This window comes from Cnephaeus nilssonii (assembly GCF_951640355.1).
Source record: "Cnephaeus nilssonii genome assembly, chromosome: 1".
Lineage (NCBI taxonomy): Eukaryota > Metazoa > Chordata > Mammalia > Chiroptera > Vespertilionidae > Cnephaeus > Cnephaeus nilssonii.
This window is the reverse complement of record NC_137072.1, coordinates 114,272,183-114,290,136: the sequence shown is the minus strand read 5'-3', so window position 1 is coordinate 114,290,136 and position 17,954 is coordinate 114,272,183.

Below are 17,954 nucleotides of genomic sequence, written 5' to 3'. Positions count from 1 at the left end.
TGGTTCAGGGAGTGGCTGCGTGACCTTGAACGAGTGGACGCAGCTCCCTGGCCTCAGGTTCCCGCTGCGTTTGTCCATTGTGCTCCGCGGTGCACATGTGAGTGGATGGAGTCCGGGGGGAACAAGGCTCCGTGTCCGTTTCCTCCCGGGGCGGCCTGGAGCGTTCCCTGCGCAGCGAGAAGCCCCTCGCGGGAGAGGAGTCTGCATTGTTTCCCACTCTCTGCCCTGGCGAACCCGTTAAAAGGGGAATTCCTTATTCCAGTTCTCCAGAGACCACCGTCTCAGGGAACCCAGTTAGAGAAACTCTGCTTGATCTGGACGTCTCGAAAATGCAGCTGTTTTAGACAGGCTGTTAGAAGCCAAAGCTTTTGTGGCAAACATTGTTCTAGACCCCCGTTCACATCATTTCTGTGTCGGGAAGTATGGGTTATGTGAGGATTTTGGAAGCCCCTTCTGAAAAATACCAATCAGTTCGACTGTTCACACGACCGTGTGGTGGGCACTGTTCTAGGGATGCAGTCACCCACCCGGTGCTCGGTGTCCTGAGCTGCTTTGTAGGGGGAGAGACACGCAGATGGGCCGGACTGGGCCAGGCTGACGGCAGTGCGTGGCCCTGTGCAGACGGAAATGTCCCGCCAGGCGGCCGTGATCGATGTGACGCCACAGGAAACAGCGAGAGCAGTGGCTAAGCTGGGTTACCCGGGGTGGTCCAGGAGGGCTTCTTGGAGGAGGCTGGTGGCGAGAGACCCAGATGAAGCAGTCGGGGTTGGAGCATCTCTCACGCCAGGAGGAAGAGTGCGCCAGGCAGAGGGGCTGGCTCCAGCCCGGGCCTGGGAACGGGACGGTGCTGGCCCCCGGGAGGAGAGAAAGGCCGCTCCTGTGGCTGAGGGCCTGAGGTCGGAGCTGTGAGGTGCTAGAACGCAGCCCTGTCTTCACCAGCTCGTTCAGCTGATGCTCAGCCCGGGGGCAGGCACTTTATTCCCCGCTCACAGATGAGGCGATGGAGGCATGAGGAGGTAACTCACCTGCCCAGGACCACAGAGCTTAGGAGCGGCAGAGCCGGGCGTGAACCTGGCAGCCCGGCCGTGGAGTCTACACCGCCCGGCAGCGGTGAGAGCGGCCGCAGGGCATCCCCCGTCAGACACTGCACTACACCTGGACCAGAACAGTCCTCCTTCCCGTGTTAGGAGCTGGTTACCTGCGGCGTTCCCATAGCCACCTTGCCGGCGCACCTGCGTTGGAGGGCGAGCAGCAGGCGGCAGTGGGGCAAAGGGCCGCGTCCTGAGCCCGTCCGTGGTAGATCCTCCTATTAACCCCACGTGCTAGGATTTTCCCATTTTACAGATCGGACCCTGAGGTCCAGAGAGGGTAGTTGCTTGTCCAATGTCCTGTCACTAGGAAGTGGTGGGACCAGGGTGTGCACCTGGGCCAGTGGTTCTCAATTGGGGTGACTTTGTCCTCCAGGGGCCATTTGGTCATTTTGGGTTGTCACAACTGCATGTGGGGTGCTCCGGCCGTCTAGTGGGTCATGGCCAGAGATGCTGCCAAACACCCTACTGTGCACAGGATGCCCCCCCCCCCGCCTTGCCCAGGACTATTCGGCGCTGAGAGGGCTTGACCCAGGCTGGTGGAGTCCAGGTCCCAGCTGCCTGTCTACAGAGCGCACTGCCCAGGCTAGCAAACAGCCCCCCAAATTAAACCACAGTGAGACATCCCCTCAACCTGTCAGAATGGCTACCGTCAACGAATCAGCAAACAGCACGTGTTGGTGAGGGTGCGGGGAAAGGGGAGCCTCGGGCACCATTGGTGGGAATGCAGACTGGGGCAGCCCCTGTGGAAAGCAGCGTGGAGGTTCTTCAAAAATTAGAAATGGAACTGCCTCATGACCCAGCGATTCCGCTTTTGGGAATTTATCTGAAGAAACCCCAGACACTAATTTGAAAGAATATATGCGCCCCTATGTTGGTAGCCGTGCTATTCACAATAGCCAAGGTTTGGAAGCAGCCCCAGTGCCCATCACAGACGAGTGGGTAAAAAAAGTGGTGGCACATTTACACAACGAAATACTACTCGGCCATAAAGCAGAAGGAAATCTGACCATTTGCACCAGCATGGATAGGCCTGGAGAGCACTCTGCTGAGGGAAATAAGCCAGCCAGAGAAAGACAGGTACTGTATCATCTCACTCATATGTGGCATCTAATGAACAAACGGAACTAACAAGCAAAGCAGAGACAGACTCATAGGTAGAGAGCAGGCAGACAGCTGCCGTTGGGGAGCGGGGTGCTGAGTGGGAGAGTGGAGGGATTGAGCAAAATAGAAAAAAGGAAAAACCTCTGGGCATGGACAATAAGCATGGTGATTGCCGGGGGAGGGTAGTGGGGGCAGGTGGAGGAGGGTTTGGGGGGATAATAGTGACAGATGGAGACTTGACTGGGGGTGGTGAACACACAATAGTGTAGAGATGATGTGTTGTGGAATTGTGCCCCTGAAACCTGTGTAATTTTGTTAACCAGTGTCACCCCAATAAATCCAATGAAAAGAAACAAGAAGAAACTCCACAGCCCCAAGTTCAAATTCCAGCTCCCCCCCGTTTAGTGGTTGTTTGGATCTGGGCACCTCTCTTAGCTTCAGTTTCTTTATCTGAGAAATGGGCTCACAGACCCCAAAGGTTTGGGGGAGGATTAAAACGGAATGTGTGAGACACTGAGGTTATTGTTGTGTTGTTCTTTTTCCTTCTCTCTTCTCCTTTTTATAAGAACGCTATGGTCTGACACATTTGACGGAGCCTTCGGGGTTCCTAGCTTGGGTGGAGCTACACTGTCCTGGGAGCTAAGGGCCGTGACAGCCGAGACCCGTCTCAGCTCTGCTTCCTCTCAGCCTAGAACAGGGGTGCCTGACACGGAGTAGGTGCTCTCTAAATGTCAGCCTCTTGACCTCGGCGTCTCTCTCTCTCTCTTTCTCTCTCTCTCTCTCTCTCTCTCTCTCTCTCTCTCTCTCTCTCTCACACACACACACACACACACACACACACACACACACACACCCCTCAGGTGTTTACACAGCGAGTCCCAGAGTGGTGTTGCCCATGGGGGGTGGTCCCCACAGTTGGGGCTGATCAGAGGCCTGCAGGGCTGCAAGCCACACAGGAAGTGTTACCATCACACAATACACATAAATGCTCTTTTATACCCAGCAGAGTGTGTGCAGTCTTCCCCCAGGGCTCACAAACACCTCGAGGCCCTTACAGTCTGTCCATTGAAGAGGAGAGACAGGCCCTAGCCAGTTTAGCTCAGTGGATAGAGCGCCGGCCTGTGGACTGAAGGGTCCTGGGTTCGATTCGGGTCAAAGGCACATGCTCAGGTTGCGGGCTCGATCCCCAGTAGGGGGCATGCAGGAGGCAGCCGATCAATGATTCTCTCTCATCATTGATGTTTCTCTCTCTCCCTCTCACTTCCTCTCTGAAATCAATAAAAATATATTATAAAAAAAATGGACACACACACATACACAAAAGAAGTGACAGGTGACCTGGGGCGGGGCCCAGAGGCTTATCATCCAGAGAGACTCCCCCTGAACTTGGGGTGGCTTTCTTTCCCGCACCCTGTCCAGCTCACGGGGCACAGAAGGGACATGTGAGCAGGTGAGCAGGGAGCACTTCCTTAAACTCGCGACTCACTCTCCTCACCCTATTCCGGGCTCCGTGTGATGGCAGGAACGACCCGTCCCCTCTTGGGGAAGGTCCATGGCTTGGTTGGCGAGACACGAAGTGGCAACTGAAAAAATGACGCTTCGTCCTAGGGAACAGCGAGATCTCCTCAGCCATTCCCGCCTCCCGGAGGCCTCCCTCCCCGTGGCCTCTCCTGCGTGGGGCTTCGGGGCAGGTGGGCTCCTTATAAGGGCTCACAGCTCACAGGTGTGCACCCGGGGCCGGGAGAGCCAGGTGGGCCCTGTGTCTCCTCTATGACTGGCCTCTGCGAACCACAGACATGAGTCCCTGAGGCCAGATATTGGTCAAGGGGAGGACATCAGACCCCGCTTCTTGATGGGAGGGGTGTCCAGGAATTCACAGATGTTTTACATTTTCTGTTTATTGAAAAATTATCCTATCTAATAAAGATGGAATATGCAAATTGACCACCACTCCACAATAAAGATGGCGTCGCCCACAGCCAATAAGGAGGAAATATGCAAATTGATGCAACAGAGGTGGCCAGGCCTCTGGGCAGTGCGCACGTGGGCAGGTACGGAGCAGCCGGGGCAGGGCGGGACACCTGCTATGAGGGGGTGCCGAGGGGTAGTGGAGGGAGTTACAGGAGGGCCCGAATAAAGGCGGAAGACGGCGGCCAGAGTGAAGGCCCGGGTCCTGGGTGCCGGAGGGAAGCTGGTGCCGGGAGCCAGGGGAAGGAAGGCCTATTCTTGCACAAATCTTTGTGCATTGGGCCTCTAGTTCTGATATACTATCAGACTTATAGAAAAGTTGCAAAATATTACAAAGGAATTTCTAAATGCCCTTGATTCAAGTCCCCCAAACATTAACATTTTAGTATGCTACTTGCTTTGTTCCTCTCTCTTTTTCTCTCTCCACTTAAGACACAATGTCCATTTACTCCCAAATATTTCATACTTCAGAGCATTTTTTCTACAAGCAAGGAGTTTTCTTTCTTTTTAAAAAATATTTTTATTGATTTCAGAGAGGTAGGGAGAGAGAGATAGAAACATCAATGATGAGAGAGAATCACTGATTGGCTGCCTCTTGCACACTCCCCACAGGAGATGATCAAGCCCACGACCCAGGCATGTGCCCTGACCGGGAATTGAACCCATGACCTACTGGTTCACAGGTCAATGCTCAACCACGGAGCCATGCTGGCTGGGCAGGAATTTTCTTATCGAATCTGCAGACCTTATTCAGAGTTCATGATGATGTCCTTTAGAACAAAACCTGAGACCCTGTTGCACTGAGCCGTTACATCTCTTTAGACCGTCTTTATTCCGAAACAGCTCCTGCCCGTCTCTCGTGACATTGACCTTCATGAGGAACACCCAGCCAGGCACTTGGGAGAATGTCCCTGCTGTTTCCTCCTGAGGAGAGTCTGAGCCTTGGGCGGGGACACCACGGAAGTGATGCCGAGTTCCTCCCAGAGCATCATGCCAGGGGGTGCGTGCCGCCAATGGATCTGCCATGAGCAACGTTAGCCCCCCCCGAAAGCTCTGTGTACCCTGTGCAATGCGTACGTATCCTTTGGAGAGGCACTTGGAGGCTGTGGAAATACCCTCTTCATCTTCCAACTTCCTCCCGTTGGTTTTAACATCGATGAAGGACCCTCCCCCGAGGCAATGATGATTGTGGTGGCCAAATGGCGTTCTTGAAAAATTCCACCATCTTTTTATTGTGGGTCTTCTACTGTAAGGCAAGGCATTGCTCTCTTGCTCTTTTGTTTTTAGCAGCAGTGTAGATTCTGGGATGCCTGGCTTCTTCAGCAGGTTGTAACCCTTTACTCTCCATGTTTATCATGATGTCTATACGGCCCCAGGTTTGGCCAGTGGGGGGCTTTGCAGTCAGCTCCTGTGTCCTTCATTGTTCTCCGAGCTGTTCGCTATTTCTTGGTACAAGACACCTTGTGTATCCCCTGCCTGAGCCCTGGAATCGGCCATGTCTCCAACACACCGATTGCTCTCAGCAGAGGGAGGTACGTAGGAATCTAACCCTGGGCACTGGGGTGCCATTGCTCCTGGGGTGACACAGCTGTTAGGCCCCCTCAGAGGACAGAGCTGGGAACCAGATACACTCCTATGTGCATCTGCTCGGACCCTTGAGCACCCGCGTCTATTTCTGTGTCTCGCTGTATACACATATTAAGTCCCATGGGTTCATTCTGATCCTTTATGGGCATATTTTGAAAGAATGACCCCTGGCTTAAATCTTTACTTCCTTCATTTCTTAGTTCACGAGACCAGGAAGTTAAAGGAATTCAGTTACCTGCCAAGGTGTGTTTTTCCCCTCCCATATTAAAATGGGGGTAGAAACTTGTAGTTCGTTGGCAGGGTTATGTGACATGACACGTGGCACGTGTGAGGCTATGCACGCAGTGAGAATTCGGAAACCGTCAGCTGTGTGATCGGGTGTCTAAGGCCCGAGAGCAAGGGCAGGCCCGCTCTGTGTCCGGGTAGCTCAGGGCCGGGAGCTCAGGGGCCAAGATCTAGGCGAGGGAGAGAATGAATCAACAGCAGCCCAGACTCGGCCACACCTGGAGCAGGAAGAGATGCCAAGCTTGATAAGGAGATAAACGGTTGGGAGCAGGGAGGGGTCAGAGGAGAATGTCCTGTTCTTCTTTTTGTTAAATTTACTTATTTGAGAGAGAGAGAGAGAGAGAGAGAGAGAGAGAGAGAGAGAGGGAGGTGGATTTGTTGTTCCACTTACTTATGCATTCTTTGTTTGCTTCTTGTATGTGCCCTGACCAGGGATTGAACCCACAACCTTGGCCTATCGGGACGATGCTCTAACCCACTGAGCTACCCGGCCAGGGCCTAAAGGAGAATGTTCTTGAGGCCAGATGGAAGCCCTGGAGCTCTAGGCCAACGTGAGAAGAACTCACAGGAGCATGAGTGTCCCCACTCACAAGTGGGCACAGAGCTGGTACCAAAGTGAGAGGAGGCGTGTAGGGAGGGGCCACGTGCTTTTTGCTTGTAGGAGGGACGTGGCTGGTTGTGTGTGGAGGTCAGACTGAGGCAGCCTCCGCGAGGGCCTCCTGTCTTCTCCCTGTGTAATTGCATCCACTTGAGTGTGGCTGAGCCTCATGGTTTGCATCTCATGAACAGAATATGGCCAACGTGATGGATGGATGCCACCTCTGAGTTTAGGTTCTGAAAGGACTGTTCTTTCCATCTCACCCATATTTCTGGCCCTCTCTCTCTCTCTCTTTTTTTTAAATACGTTTTTATTGACTTTATAGAAGAAAGAAGAGGGATATAGAGAGAGGAACATCTATGAGAGAGAAACACCATGGATCGGCTGCCTCCTGCACGCCCCCTACTGGGGATTGAGCCGCGAACCTGGGCATGTGCTCTGACCAGGAATCCAACCAGTGACCTCTTGCTTCCTGGGTCCGTGACGCTCAACCACTGGGCCACACCGGCCAGGCGCCCTTTCTCTTTCTTGTTTGGATGGAAGCCGGCTGCAATGCTGTGAGCTGTCCTGTGGGGAGGGCCGGTGGCCAGAAACGAAGGGAGGCCTCTGGCCAACAGGCACCCAGGACCCGAGCCTGACCTAGCCACGAGGGTGAACTTGGAGGGGAAGCCTTGGCTGAACCTATAGCCCGTTTGGCACCCTGACGGCCGCCTGGGAGAGACCCCAAACCAGAACACCCAGTGCAGCATGGCCTGGGCTCCCGGCCCACAGGAGCAGGGAGATCATAAACTCCCGCTGTTTCCGCTGCTACGTGTTGCGCTGATTTGTTCCTGAGTCAGAGATGTCTCGCTCAGAAGACAAGGGAGGAACGTGCTGTGCGCCTTTGAGTTGGGGGTCAGGGGGAAGGGTGCTCCCTGTCCTTGGACATCCGTTTCCAAAGGAGACCACCAGCCCCAAAACGTCCCTCCCCAGTCGCTCCTCCCGTGTAAATGACATTGGTGACGTTTATGCTTTCCCCACCACGCCTCCCGTGAAGATGGAACATCGTTCACTTGCTTTCGGATTAAATAGGGACATTCAGATGCTCAGGACTTGATTAATCCTGATGGAAAAAAGTGTGGAGAACGGCAGTTTACAACGGACAACTGTGAGCTCCTGGGAGGACAAACCAGCATTTCAAAGGCCTGGTCCGTGTCTGTTTTTGGTAGTCCACGAAAGAGAGCAGTTTTGTTTTGTTTTCTGTGCCAAGTGGCAGGAAGCCATTTTCAAAGAAGAGTGAAGGGGGGAAAAGGAGATTTCAAAAATGAACTGCAAACAAACTCAGAGGCACTGGGTCTTCATCACAGCAAACTCCTGCGGCGAGAGAGGCTGTTCAACTACAATCCAGAATCAAAGCAACTTCTGGTGAAATGATTGGGACATTTCGGGCAACAAAAAAGGAGTGTCGGGCAAGGAAGCACGATTTTGGGTTTGAGACCAGTTGTGTGATTTTTTTCATTTTTATTTATTTATTTATGTTTTTAAAAGATTTTTTTAAAATGGATTTTTAGAGAGGGAGGAAGGGAGAGAGAGAGCAAAACATCGAAGTAAGAGGGAAACATCAATCGGCTGCCTCCTGCATGTCCCCTACTGGGTTATGTGCCCTGATGGGAATCAAACCGGCGACCCCTTGGTACATGGGATGATGCCCAACCAACTGAGCCATACTGGCCAGGGCCCCGATGTGTGATTTTAAGTAAATGATTCAACATCTCCTGAGTTTGGTTCCTCACCTCTAATAATGAAAACCATCATGCCTACATCACAGGGCCATTATCTCATGGATCCTGTGGGGGTCAGAACAGGTCACCCCAAGGTGTGCCTCTGTGGCATGTGGATTATTTTGAGCTAAAGGTAACCTAAACCCTGTGGCCCCAAGGGAAACTTCTGCCCTGTCTCTAACTACCTAGGATAATTTGAATTAGGGCCTTGCCCATAATAAGAGATGGTCAGAGATAACCTTTTGAACTATCTCTATGGTAGGGCAAACTACAAATTACTGAACATCTGTTCTTCTTATCGTTAACATCCTCCCCTCGGAAGCCCTAAGGTGCCTTACATCATCCTTAGCTCAGAATGTCATAGACACCTCATTTCCCCTTTCTGTCTCTGAGCCTGTCAGGTACGTGGGGTTCCCATACAGACACATGTAGTTACATTTGGTTACTTTTCTCTTGCTAACCTGTCTCATTAGATCAGCTGAAAGAACCTCAGCGGGTAGAGGAAAGTCTCTTCCTTCCCACAATCCTTTGTGGCAGCTTGCTGTGGTCTAAATGCTTGTGTCCCCCTCCGTTTTATACATTGGCATCCTAACACCCAAAGTGATGGTATTAGAAGGTGGGGCCTTTGGGAGGTGCTTAGGGCAGGAGGTCAGAGTCCCCATGGTTGGGATTGGTGCTCTTATAAAAGAGATCAGAGGGAGTTCCCATCCCCTCTGCCACGTGAGGTTGAAGCTACAGCAAACACAGGGCTGTCTTGGAAACAAGCTCTCGCCAAACACTGAATCACCAGCACCTTGACCCTGGAGCTCCCAGCCTCCACGCTGTGAGGGATGAAGTTCTGTTGCTTATAAGCCACTTAGTCTGCATTATCTACACTAATAAAAGAGAAATATGTAAATTGACTGTACCGCTACAACACCCCAGCCAATCAGGAGTAAGTATGCAAATCAACCCAACAAAGATGACAGGTTAATTTGCATACACAGACGCAGAGCCAAGACTGAAGGCTCCACTCGAGTGAAGACTGAAGACGACTGAAGACTGAAGAGGCTTGGCTTCTCTGCTGCAGCTGGAGTGAAGGCCTGGGTCCTGGGTGCCGGAGGAAAACCGGTGCCGGCAGCCAGGGGAAGGAAGGCCTGTTGCACGAATCTTCATGCAACGGGCCTCTAGTTTTGTTATAACAGCCTGAGTGGACTGAGACACAGCCCTGTGCATAGGTGTGCTCATTCCCATTGTACAGCTGAAGATGCTCTACAGAGAGGTTCAGAGAGGTCATGCTGCTTGCTTTAGGTCACACAGCTAAGAAGTGGTGAGGTCTGGCTTGACACTATCCCACATGGTAAGAATGTGATGTGCAAACAAATTGCAAAACCAAACCAAACCCACGAGTCCCAGAGACGTCCTGCCCTCCTGCCCTGTGCCCCGTGCCAGGAGCCCGGAATTAAAGACCCATCGGCAGCGTATTCTGTGGAGCCCTCAGTGGTGCTGGAGGAGGAGCCTGGTGGTGGTGGAAGGTGGGATGATGCTTTTATTATTTATTTTATTTTTTATTTTTTATTTTTTATTTTTTTTCATGGACTCATACCAAATAAGCCTGGATTTATTCTTTTTTTTATATATATATTTTATTGATTTTTTACAGAGAGGAAGAGAGAGGGATAGAGAGTTAGAAACATCGATGAGAGAGAAACATCGATCAGCTGCCTCTTGCACACCCCCTACTGGGGATGTGCCCGCAACCAAGGTACATGCCCTTGACCGGAATCGAACCTGGGACCTTTCAGTCCGCAGGCCGACGCTCTATCCACTGAGCCAAACCGGTTTCGGCTTATTTTATTTTTTAAATAAATCTTTATTATTCAGATTATTACAGTTGTTCCTCTTTATTCCCCCCATAGCGCCCCTCCACCCAGTTCCCACCCCACCCCCTGGGATGATGCTTTTAGACTCAGCTTCGGAGTCGTGTGGCAGCTGCATGGGGGCCATCCAGGCAGGTGTATGAGGGGAGGACAGAGCAGAGGTCTGGACCTGGGCCCCCGGCACCAAAGATAATGGCCAACATTGGCCGCTTAGTTGGTGCTGGGCACTGTGCCAAAGGTTTCGGGGTGTCAACCCAGTCAGTCCTCACAGTGGCACAGGGACATGGCTGCTCTCGGTGTCCCGGCTGTGCAGAGCAGCGAGGGGACCTGCTTCTCAACCACGTGCAGGCAAAAGCGAAAACCTCAGGGAGAACAACCTCGGACGTCCCAGGCCTTCCTCTTTGGGGGTTCCCGGCTCCATCTTACCACTCGAGGTCCAATGTCCCCTCTACTGGAACCACTTTTGGTCCCCTAAGGGCTCCCGCACCGTTGTTTGCTGCACGTGAGTTCTCCTGGGCTCAGTGTGTGCCAGCACTGCTCTCCCTGAGAGCTGGGAAGCATTCCTCTGGTGCTTGGGCTCAGGGGCCCTCAGGAAAACACCTTCGCATGCCAGGAGGAGGGCCGGAAGCCTCACTTCCGGATCCGAAAGACAGAAGGAAAGGGTTGCCACCGGGGATGTTGAAGGAGGCGCTGACTGCCGGGGCCTGGCACAGGTCCCCCGCCCCGCCTTCAGTTTCCCTGCACAAGAGCAGGCCATGTTCATGCTCTCCGTCCCCAAAGGACCAGGGCCACGAGGGAGCGCCCTGAAGGTCATGAGAGCAGTGCTTTATTGGGTCCGCGCTACACGCACAGGCTGCGTGCGAAACAGTCTATAAACATTAATTCATGCGATGCTCACCACAAACCCAGGAGGCAAGTGCAATGAATAGGACCGCGTTGCAAATGACAAGCTTGAGGATTGGAGAGGTTCAGTGACTTGCCCAAGGCCACACAGCGAGTGTGGCCGATGGGAGTCCTGAGGGCCCAGGGGGACCCTCATATATCCCATCAGGCCACACTCTGTACCCCAGAGCCCAGTCTCCGTACCAAACACCTGCCTGTCGTGGCTCATGCTCCTGTGGGGGAGGGGGAAGCCCCCTTCTCCTCTTGGTTCTAATGGCTGGTCGAGTAATTAAAATAACATACAGTGGATTAACCGGAAAAAATAGAATGTAATACCTATGCACAGGGAACTCTCATGAACATGACGAATTACAAAAACTGGCTGGAGGTCTATGTCACTGTGGACTGAGGAGAAGGAAGTAAGGCAGTTTACAGGGAGATGAAGAGGGTTAATGTTTAGTAAAAACTGTTCGCTGGGCCTCGTGGAGACAATGGGCACCAGAGAGGACTTTGATCAAATGGGCCTGCTGAGGCTCCCCCCCCCCCCCCCCTTCCCCCGGCCTGCCACACCTAGTTCAGGTGAGATCAGCCGGCCGGCCTTCCATCCACATTCTTTCAGGCAGTTAGGGGGAGGCCAAAGGTTCTTCCTGAGCCTCCTGGCCCTTAAAAATAACCGTTTGAAAGAATTGATTTTCCAAAGAGGCATATTTGGGGGTGGCCAGCTCTGCTCCTCTTTCCCTCCCTTAGGCCTGAGTCCTGGGGCCCAGGGGGACCCTCATACATCCCATCCGGGCAGATCCATCCCATCTTTTCTTGAGCAGCCCTGGTCACAACCCTTTGAGGTTAGTAAGAGCGTTTTTCTGACCCTGCCATCGCCATCTGTCGCTGCTCCCCAGACCCATTCCCATGCCCACGGCTGTGCTAGGCCCGTGATCCTCATGAACGCAGGGGCCCTGGTTCACCTGGAGGCACCAAGTGCAAAGGAATGACATGAATGGGGTTGACCAGATGCCTCGCTGGAAGGTGTGTCATCTGTGGGCTCCTCGGCCACCCCACAGGAAGTCTGGGGCGTTGACCAGCTTTGTCTCTAGACCCGAGGCAGATGGTTTTCCCCGGGTTCTGAAACTGCCCCCACGTGCCTCTGGGTTTGGTTGTCTGGAGGCAGCAGAGAGAGCGGGGAGGTCAGTCTGGCTGGAGTGTGCGATGCCTGAAGGAAGCCAGCCCAGGGAGGCAGGGGGAGCTGAGTCATGTGGGCTCCCTGCCAGCCCAAGAGGTCGGGGCCGGGGAGCTGTGGGAGGCAGCTAGACAGACAAGAGCAGAGCGAGGCCGATGGGCCAGGTCCAGAAGGTCACCAGGGCGGAAAGCCCCGGGTGCCTAGCAACAGACAGACAGTTGTAGGGTGGGACCTTGTCCCCAGGTTGGCCTTTCCTCCCCGGCATATCGCTGGTGATGGGGTTTAGACCCCTGACCTTTCCTCCCTAGGATAACATTTAGGCCTCCGTTGTGTTTCAGCTCCAGGCCCAGAGAAGAAGCAAAACCAGACAATTAACTCCACGGCTGACCTCAGGACCGGCTGCATTAGATAATGGCCCCTGCCCTGGCGCCGACCAATCAACCAGTGACCCTGAAGGACCCACCTGGAAAGCTGCTGAATATTCTATCGAGAACTTCCCTGGGGACCTCCCTCCCCTACACTCTCTGCCCTTAAAACCCTCAGGATGAGGACCCAGCGTGCTCTCCCTCCTGGGAGTTCCCCTGGCTGTGCCTTCCTTTCTCCCTCTCCCTCCCCCCACCCCAGGCCTCAGTTTTACCTTCCTCACTTCTAAGCTCCAACGGCCCTTCCTCTCCCTCTACAACTTGTTTTCTGTGTCCATTTCTTCTACAAATCACGTCTTCTACCTCTGCGACTTTCTAAACAAGTGTTTGAGTCTTGGCTCTGAATTCTTTCCCAGCCAGAACTCAAGTACCGCGGTTGCTGAACCCAGGGCCAGTCTGACCCCACCGGTCTAACACCTCATGCCTTTCTCACCTCCCCCAACAGAGCCCCTGAGGGTCAGGCAGCAGGAACGATCACAGCATTCGCATTCGGATTCCTCTTCCGGCAGATACGCCGAGCAGGGCACGCAGAGGACGGAACAGAAGAGTAAGAACTGGACGATGGGAGACTGTCCCGTTGGCCAGATTGACCTCATGATGGGGCAGGTGATGGGGAGGCGGCTGCATTTGAGGCCTGAGAGCACAAGAAGCCTGGTGCAGAGGGGCGGCTGCTGACATAGCCTTGGTTACCGCGCAGGCGAGTCCTGGGCCCCGAAGATGTTCACATCCCAGTTCCCAGGGCCTGCGAATGGTACCTTCTATGGCAAAAGGGGGCACATTCCCTTATACGGCAAGAGACGTGATGAAGTTAAGGATCTTGGGCTGGAGGGATTATCCCGAGAGGCCAGGTCATCAGGGGGCTGAGCCGGCATCTGCTGGCTGGCTCCCGTCTCTGCCGCTTCTAACGGTGCCGCAGGCTGTCCCGTAGTGTGACCGGGACGCCTGGCCCGGCTGGGTTGGCTGCAGCGTTCCTTCTCTGTCCTTGTAGCCCTCTTCCCAAGCTTCCTTGGCCAGAGCAGTTGAGAGTCTAGTGCCATAAAGCAGACCATAACAAACACGAGACCCCAGAGAGAAGTCGCAATACATCCCTCAGAGGCGTGCTGCCGGCCGGCTGGCTCCTTTAACTCGCACAGGTCTGGGGAGAGAGGCTCCTTGACCTGATACCCAGCTCGGAGAGCCGGATTCCCACCAGCTCTCACCTGCACTGCGTGCCTCCTCCCTCAGGCCGCCCTCGCCGCCTCCTCCCACCATCGCAAAGCATTTTTAGCCAGAGGCCACGGCAATTAAAAACTCTATATACGCCAGCGTTCCTTTCCCTCACCTTCCCTTTTCTTTTTTAAAATCCTCACCCCAGGACATTTTTTCCATTGATTTCTAGAGAGTGGAAGGAAAGGAGGAAGGAGGAGAGAGAGAAACATCAACCAGAGGGAGACACATCGATTGGTTGCTTTCCCAGCTGGGCCCAGGGAATTGAACCTGCAACCCAGGTACGTGCCCTTGACTGGGAACCGAACCCACGACCCTTCGGTCTGCAGGCTGATGCTCTCACCACTGAGCAACACAGGCCAGGGCTTCCCTCACCGTTCTAGTAGACGTGCACTTGAGCTGGAGCGCCCGCTCTGCCTTATCTCCTGTTGGCCGTGGGATCCTGGCAGACGCCGCGCTGAGCGCCCTGGTGGTAGACACGCCCGGCTCTTTCAAGGAAACCTTGCCCGTCTCCCACTATCCACACGAAGCGGTATTCCCACATGAAGGGGTCGTAGAGGCTGCTGAGTCCACAGGAGGGCGGGCAGCTGAGATTCAGGTTGGTCCCCATCCCTCTCTGACCCTTTGGAGGGACTTTAGTCAGGGGCGGGGGTCTGTGCACCGGAGCACAGTGTCCCAAGGCTGCAGGCACAGGAGTAAGGCAGCTCCGGGCACCTCAGGAAGCTGTGGCCGTGGGCTGTCTTTTCCCTCCTGAGAAGCGCCCTGGTGTTGGCTGGGTCCTACCTGCTGCTTTAGCGTCAGCGCAGGCCCCCCACTATGCCCAGCTGCAGCCCAGAGGGTCAGAAGCAGCAGCTTCCCAGTCAGTCGAGAGCGTCTGCACCCTCACAGACGGCCACGATGTCCGATGTCCCGCATCCCCACACCCACCACTATCAGGGTCTGCGGAGGAGCCTGATTCCTTCGTGGGCTATTTATAACCAAATCAGAGCAGGATCTTTAGGTAAAGAGGATCCTCCCCTCCCTCCCGGGGTTGTCAATCTCTCCCCGTCACGTGATGCTCAGGCTGCAGTAATCAGACTTAACGAATGGACTCGTGAATTGGAAAGTGCTGAAGGCAAAGGAGTCTGTGACTCATCATCCCCTTCCCGTGCACAGAGCCTGCCTTGGACGCGGTCAGCTTCAGTTTTGTTTTCTGAACACACGGTCGGTTGCATCCTCTCTGGTTCGCTCTGGACGCCCTCCCTGGTTTCAGAGGGCTCTGGAAGGGTTGTCAATCAGTGCCCTGTGCCCCACCTACCACTTCTGGGTGGGGCATATGAGCAGCTGGGCCTCTTTGCGACTTGACCACTTGACGGGTAAACCAGTCTCTGGGAAGTTGATGCCTGCACTTTGCAGGTGGTGGGCTGTGTGCAGGGCCGGCCACAGTCCCCCCAAGCTGGCCACGTGACTTTGGATGCGTCCCAGCAGGAGGTGACATCTCTTTCCCTTCCCCCTGAATCTGGGCTGGTCCTAGACTTGCTTTGATCAGGGGAGGGGTGCCGTGTGAGTCCCCAGCGTCAGCCTCTGGCGACTTTGCAGGTTCTGTTCTCACCCTCTTAGAACGCTGCTGCTCTGTGATGGCCGGGGCCCTCGCTGAAACCGAAACACTTCATGCAGAGTCCACGCAGAGAGGGGTCTGCTGGCCCAGCTGCTCTAGCCATCCCAGTCGAGGCCCCTGACCTGTGAATGGGGCCACCTGAGGCCCCCGGCCTCCAGCTGATACCACCTGACCACAAGTGCCGGGGAGGGGGGGGATCCAGAAACACTGCTTGCACCCAGAGAACTGCCCAGTTTGCTCACCCACAGAACTGTGGGCAGGAGAATGCCCTTCCTTTCTTAAAAAATATTTGTATTGATTTCAGAGAGGAAGGGAGAGGGAGAGAGAGAGAGAAACATCAATGATGAGAGAGTATCATTGATTGGCTGCTTCTTCACACCTGCTACTGGGGGTCGAGCCCACAACTCAGGCAGGTGCCCTGACCGGGAATTGGTCGATGCTCAACAACTGAGCCATGCCAGCGGGCTCAACACAGTTCCAATTAAATGGAGACCGGGGACATGGATATGTCCTATCACTGCTGCATCCCCAGCACTTACCACAGTTTCTTGTACATAGTAGGTATTAAATAGAGAGCTGCTAGATGAGCAAATTAATTGTGAATAAGACAAGCTTTGAAACCGGGAGATTTTGACAGACAGAGGAATTAAGTGTAAAGATGTTAGAAATCACCAGGCCAGTGCAATTTGGCTGAAACCTAATGGCACAGAACACACCCAGCAAGTGAATGTGTATCGGTCAGCGCACTCTCTGGCAGGTGACCAGATTCTAACTCATGCGGGCTGAAACATTTTTTTACATGAAGCCTTTCCCTCGCTTAACTAGGGAGTCCGGTGAGGCTGGATTCAGGAGCTCAAATAACGCCCTTCGAGGTGCCCCTCCTTCTCGGTGCTTCGCGGTTCTGCTGGGCTCTGCTGGGCTTGCCACCCACTGGGGACAGATCTCTCTCTCAATGCATTACCATTGCTCTGGAACAAAACACCCCCAAATTTAGAGCCTAAAAGAACAGCATTTGCCCGGCCGGTGTGGCTTAATGGTTGAGCATCGATAAAGGCGAAGGGAACAAGAACATGGGTCCCAGCAGGAGGTGTGGGTGGGAGGATGGAGGCCGCGTTTCAGAGCCTGTGGACACCCCGATCCAGCGGCTCCAGTGGCTCCAGCACCACGCGCCTCTCGGATGGAGCGGGCGCTTCTCATCTCCTCGCTACCCATCCCTTGGTGATGGGCAGCATTGCAGTCCATGTCGGGGCTAGGCACAGAAAAGAACCTCTGAGAGAAGGCATTTTCAGGGACGGCTTAGAGTTTTACCCACGAGTGAAAGCAAATATTTTCCTGCTAGAATCGTGTTCAGTGTTTTCACACATATGATCCCCTCTGGTTCCCACAGCAAAACTGCAGAGTAGGTGTGCACACCTGCTGGACTTTGGGCATCATTTAACGCCGGTAGTCTTGATTCCACATCCAGAAGGGTTCAGCAATCTGGAGAGGGGGCTGTGTGTAGATTAAATAAGAGTCCAGAGACAAAACATAATTTTGAAAGGCATATTGGGGGAGGCAGAGGAGCTTGGCTGAAGAAACTAAGTTCTCCTTGTCTCAGGACCCCTTGCTTTTTATTAACACAAATTTTCCTAAGGCAAGGTGGAGATAATACACATCAAAGCGTAGGGTTTCCTCTACAGAGTCCATTGTCAGAATGGGGAATAGCCTGCAGCTGTTCAGGTGTTTGGCCAACAGGAGGCAATAACATGTAGATTAAGATGCCCTGAGCTGTCTGGCAGCAAACAGTCAATTTATGTATCCTTTTTAGGTTTGGGTAAATGCCTTTAGCCATTCCAGCAGGTGATAATATATGTGACTCAGCCCTTGTTGAGTCCCAAAGTTCCATCAACCTTTCGATGAAACTCTTACAATTATGATATGCTGGAATTGGCTTCCAGCACATACCCTCATAATGTCCATTTCTTTTCCTTCTTGGAATTCAACACAGTTCTTCTTCTTCTTCTTCTTCTTTTTTTTTTTTTTTACTTCCAGGCATTTTGAAGAAGGGGTGCTGGTGCCACACTCATGATTTTTCACAATCTAGACCCAAACCACCAACCTGCCTGACCTCCCGCTCTCCCCTCATATCCACACCAACAATTTGTTATTCTCGGAATTTGCCATTCCCACATCATTGACCCTTTTGTCTTCAATTCCTCCTCCTCCTCTTCTCAGTCAGAGGAAACTTGAATGTGCATCTGAGAGGCGGCTCACCTGCGGCCCTTCAGAAGCATCTATCCTAATCGTCCGAAGCCAGAGCCATTCTCTCCTCGGTCCCGCACCCTCCTCATGTTTCCATCATGGTGTTTAGTTATTGAACAAATATGTCATGAGCACTTACCAGGAACGCGGGGTCCTGAGGTGAATCAGTCGTTTTCTCGTAGG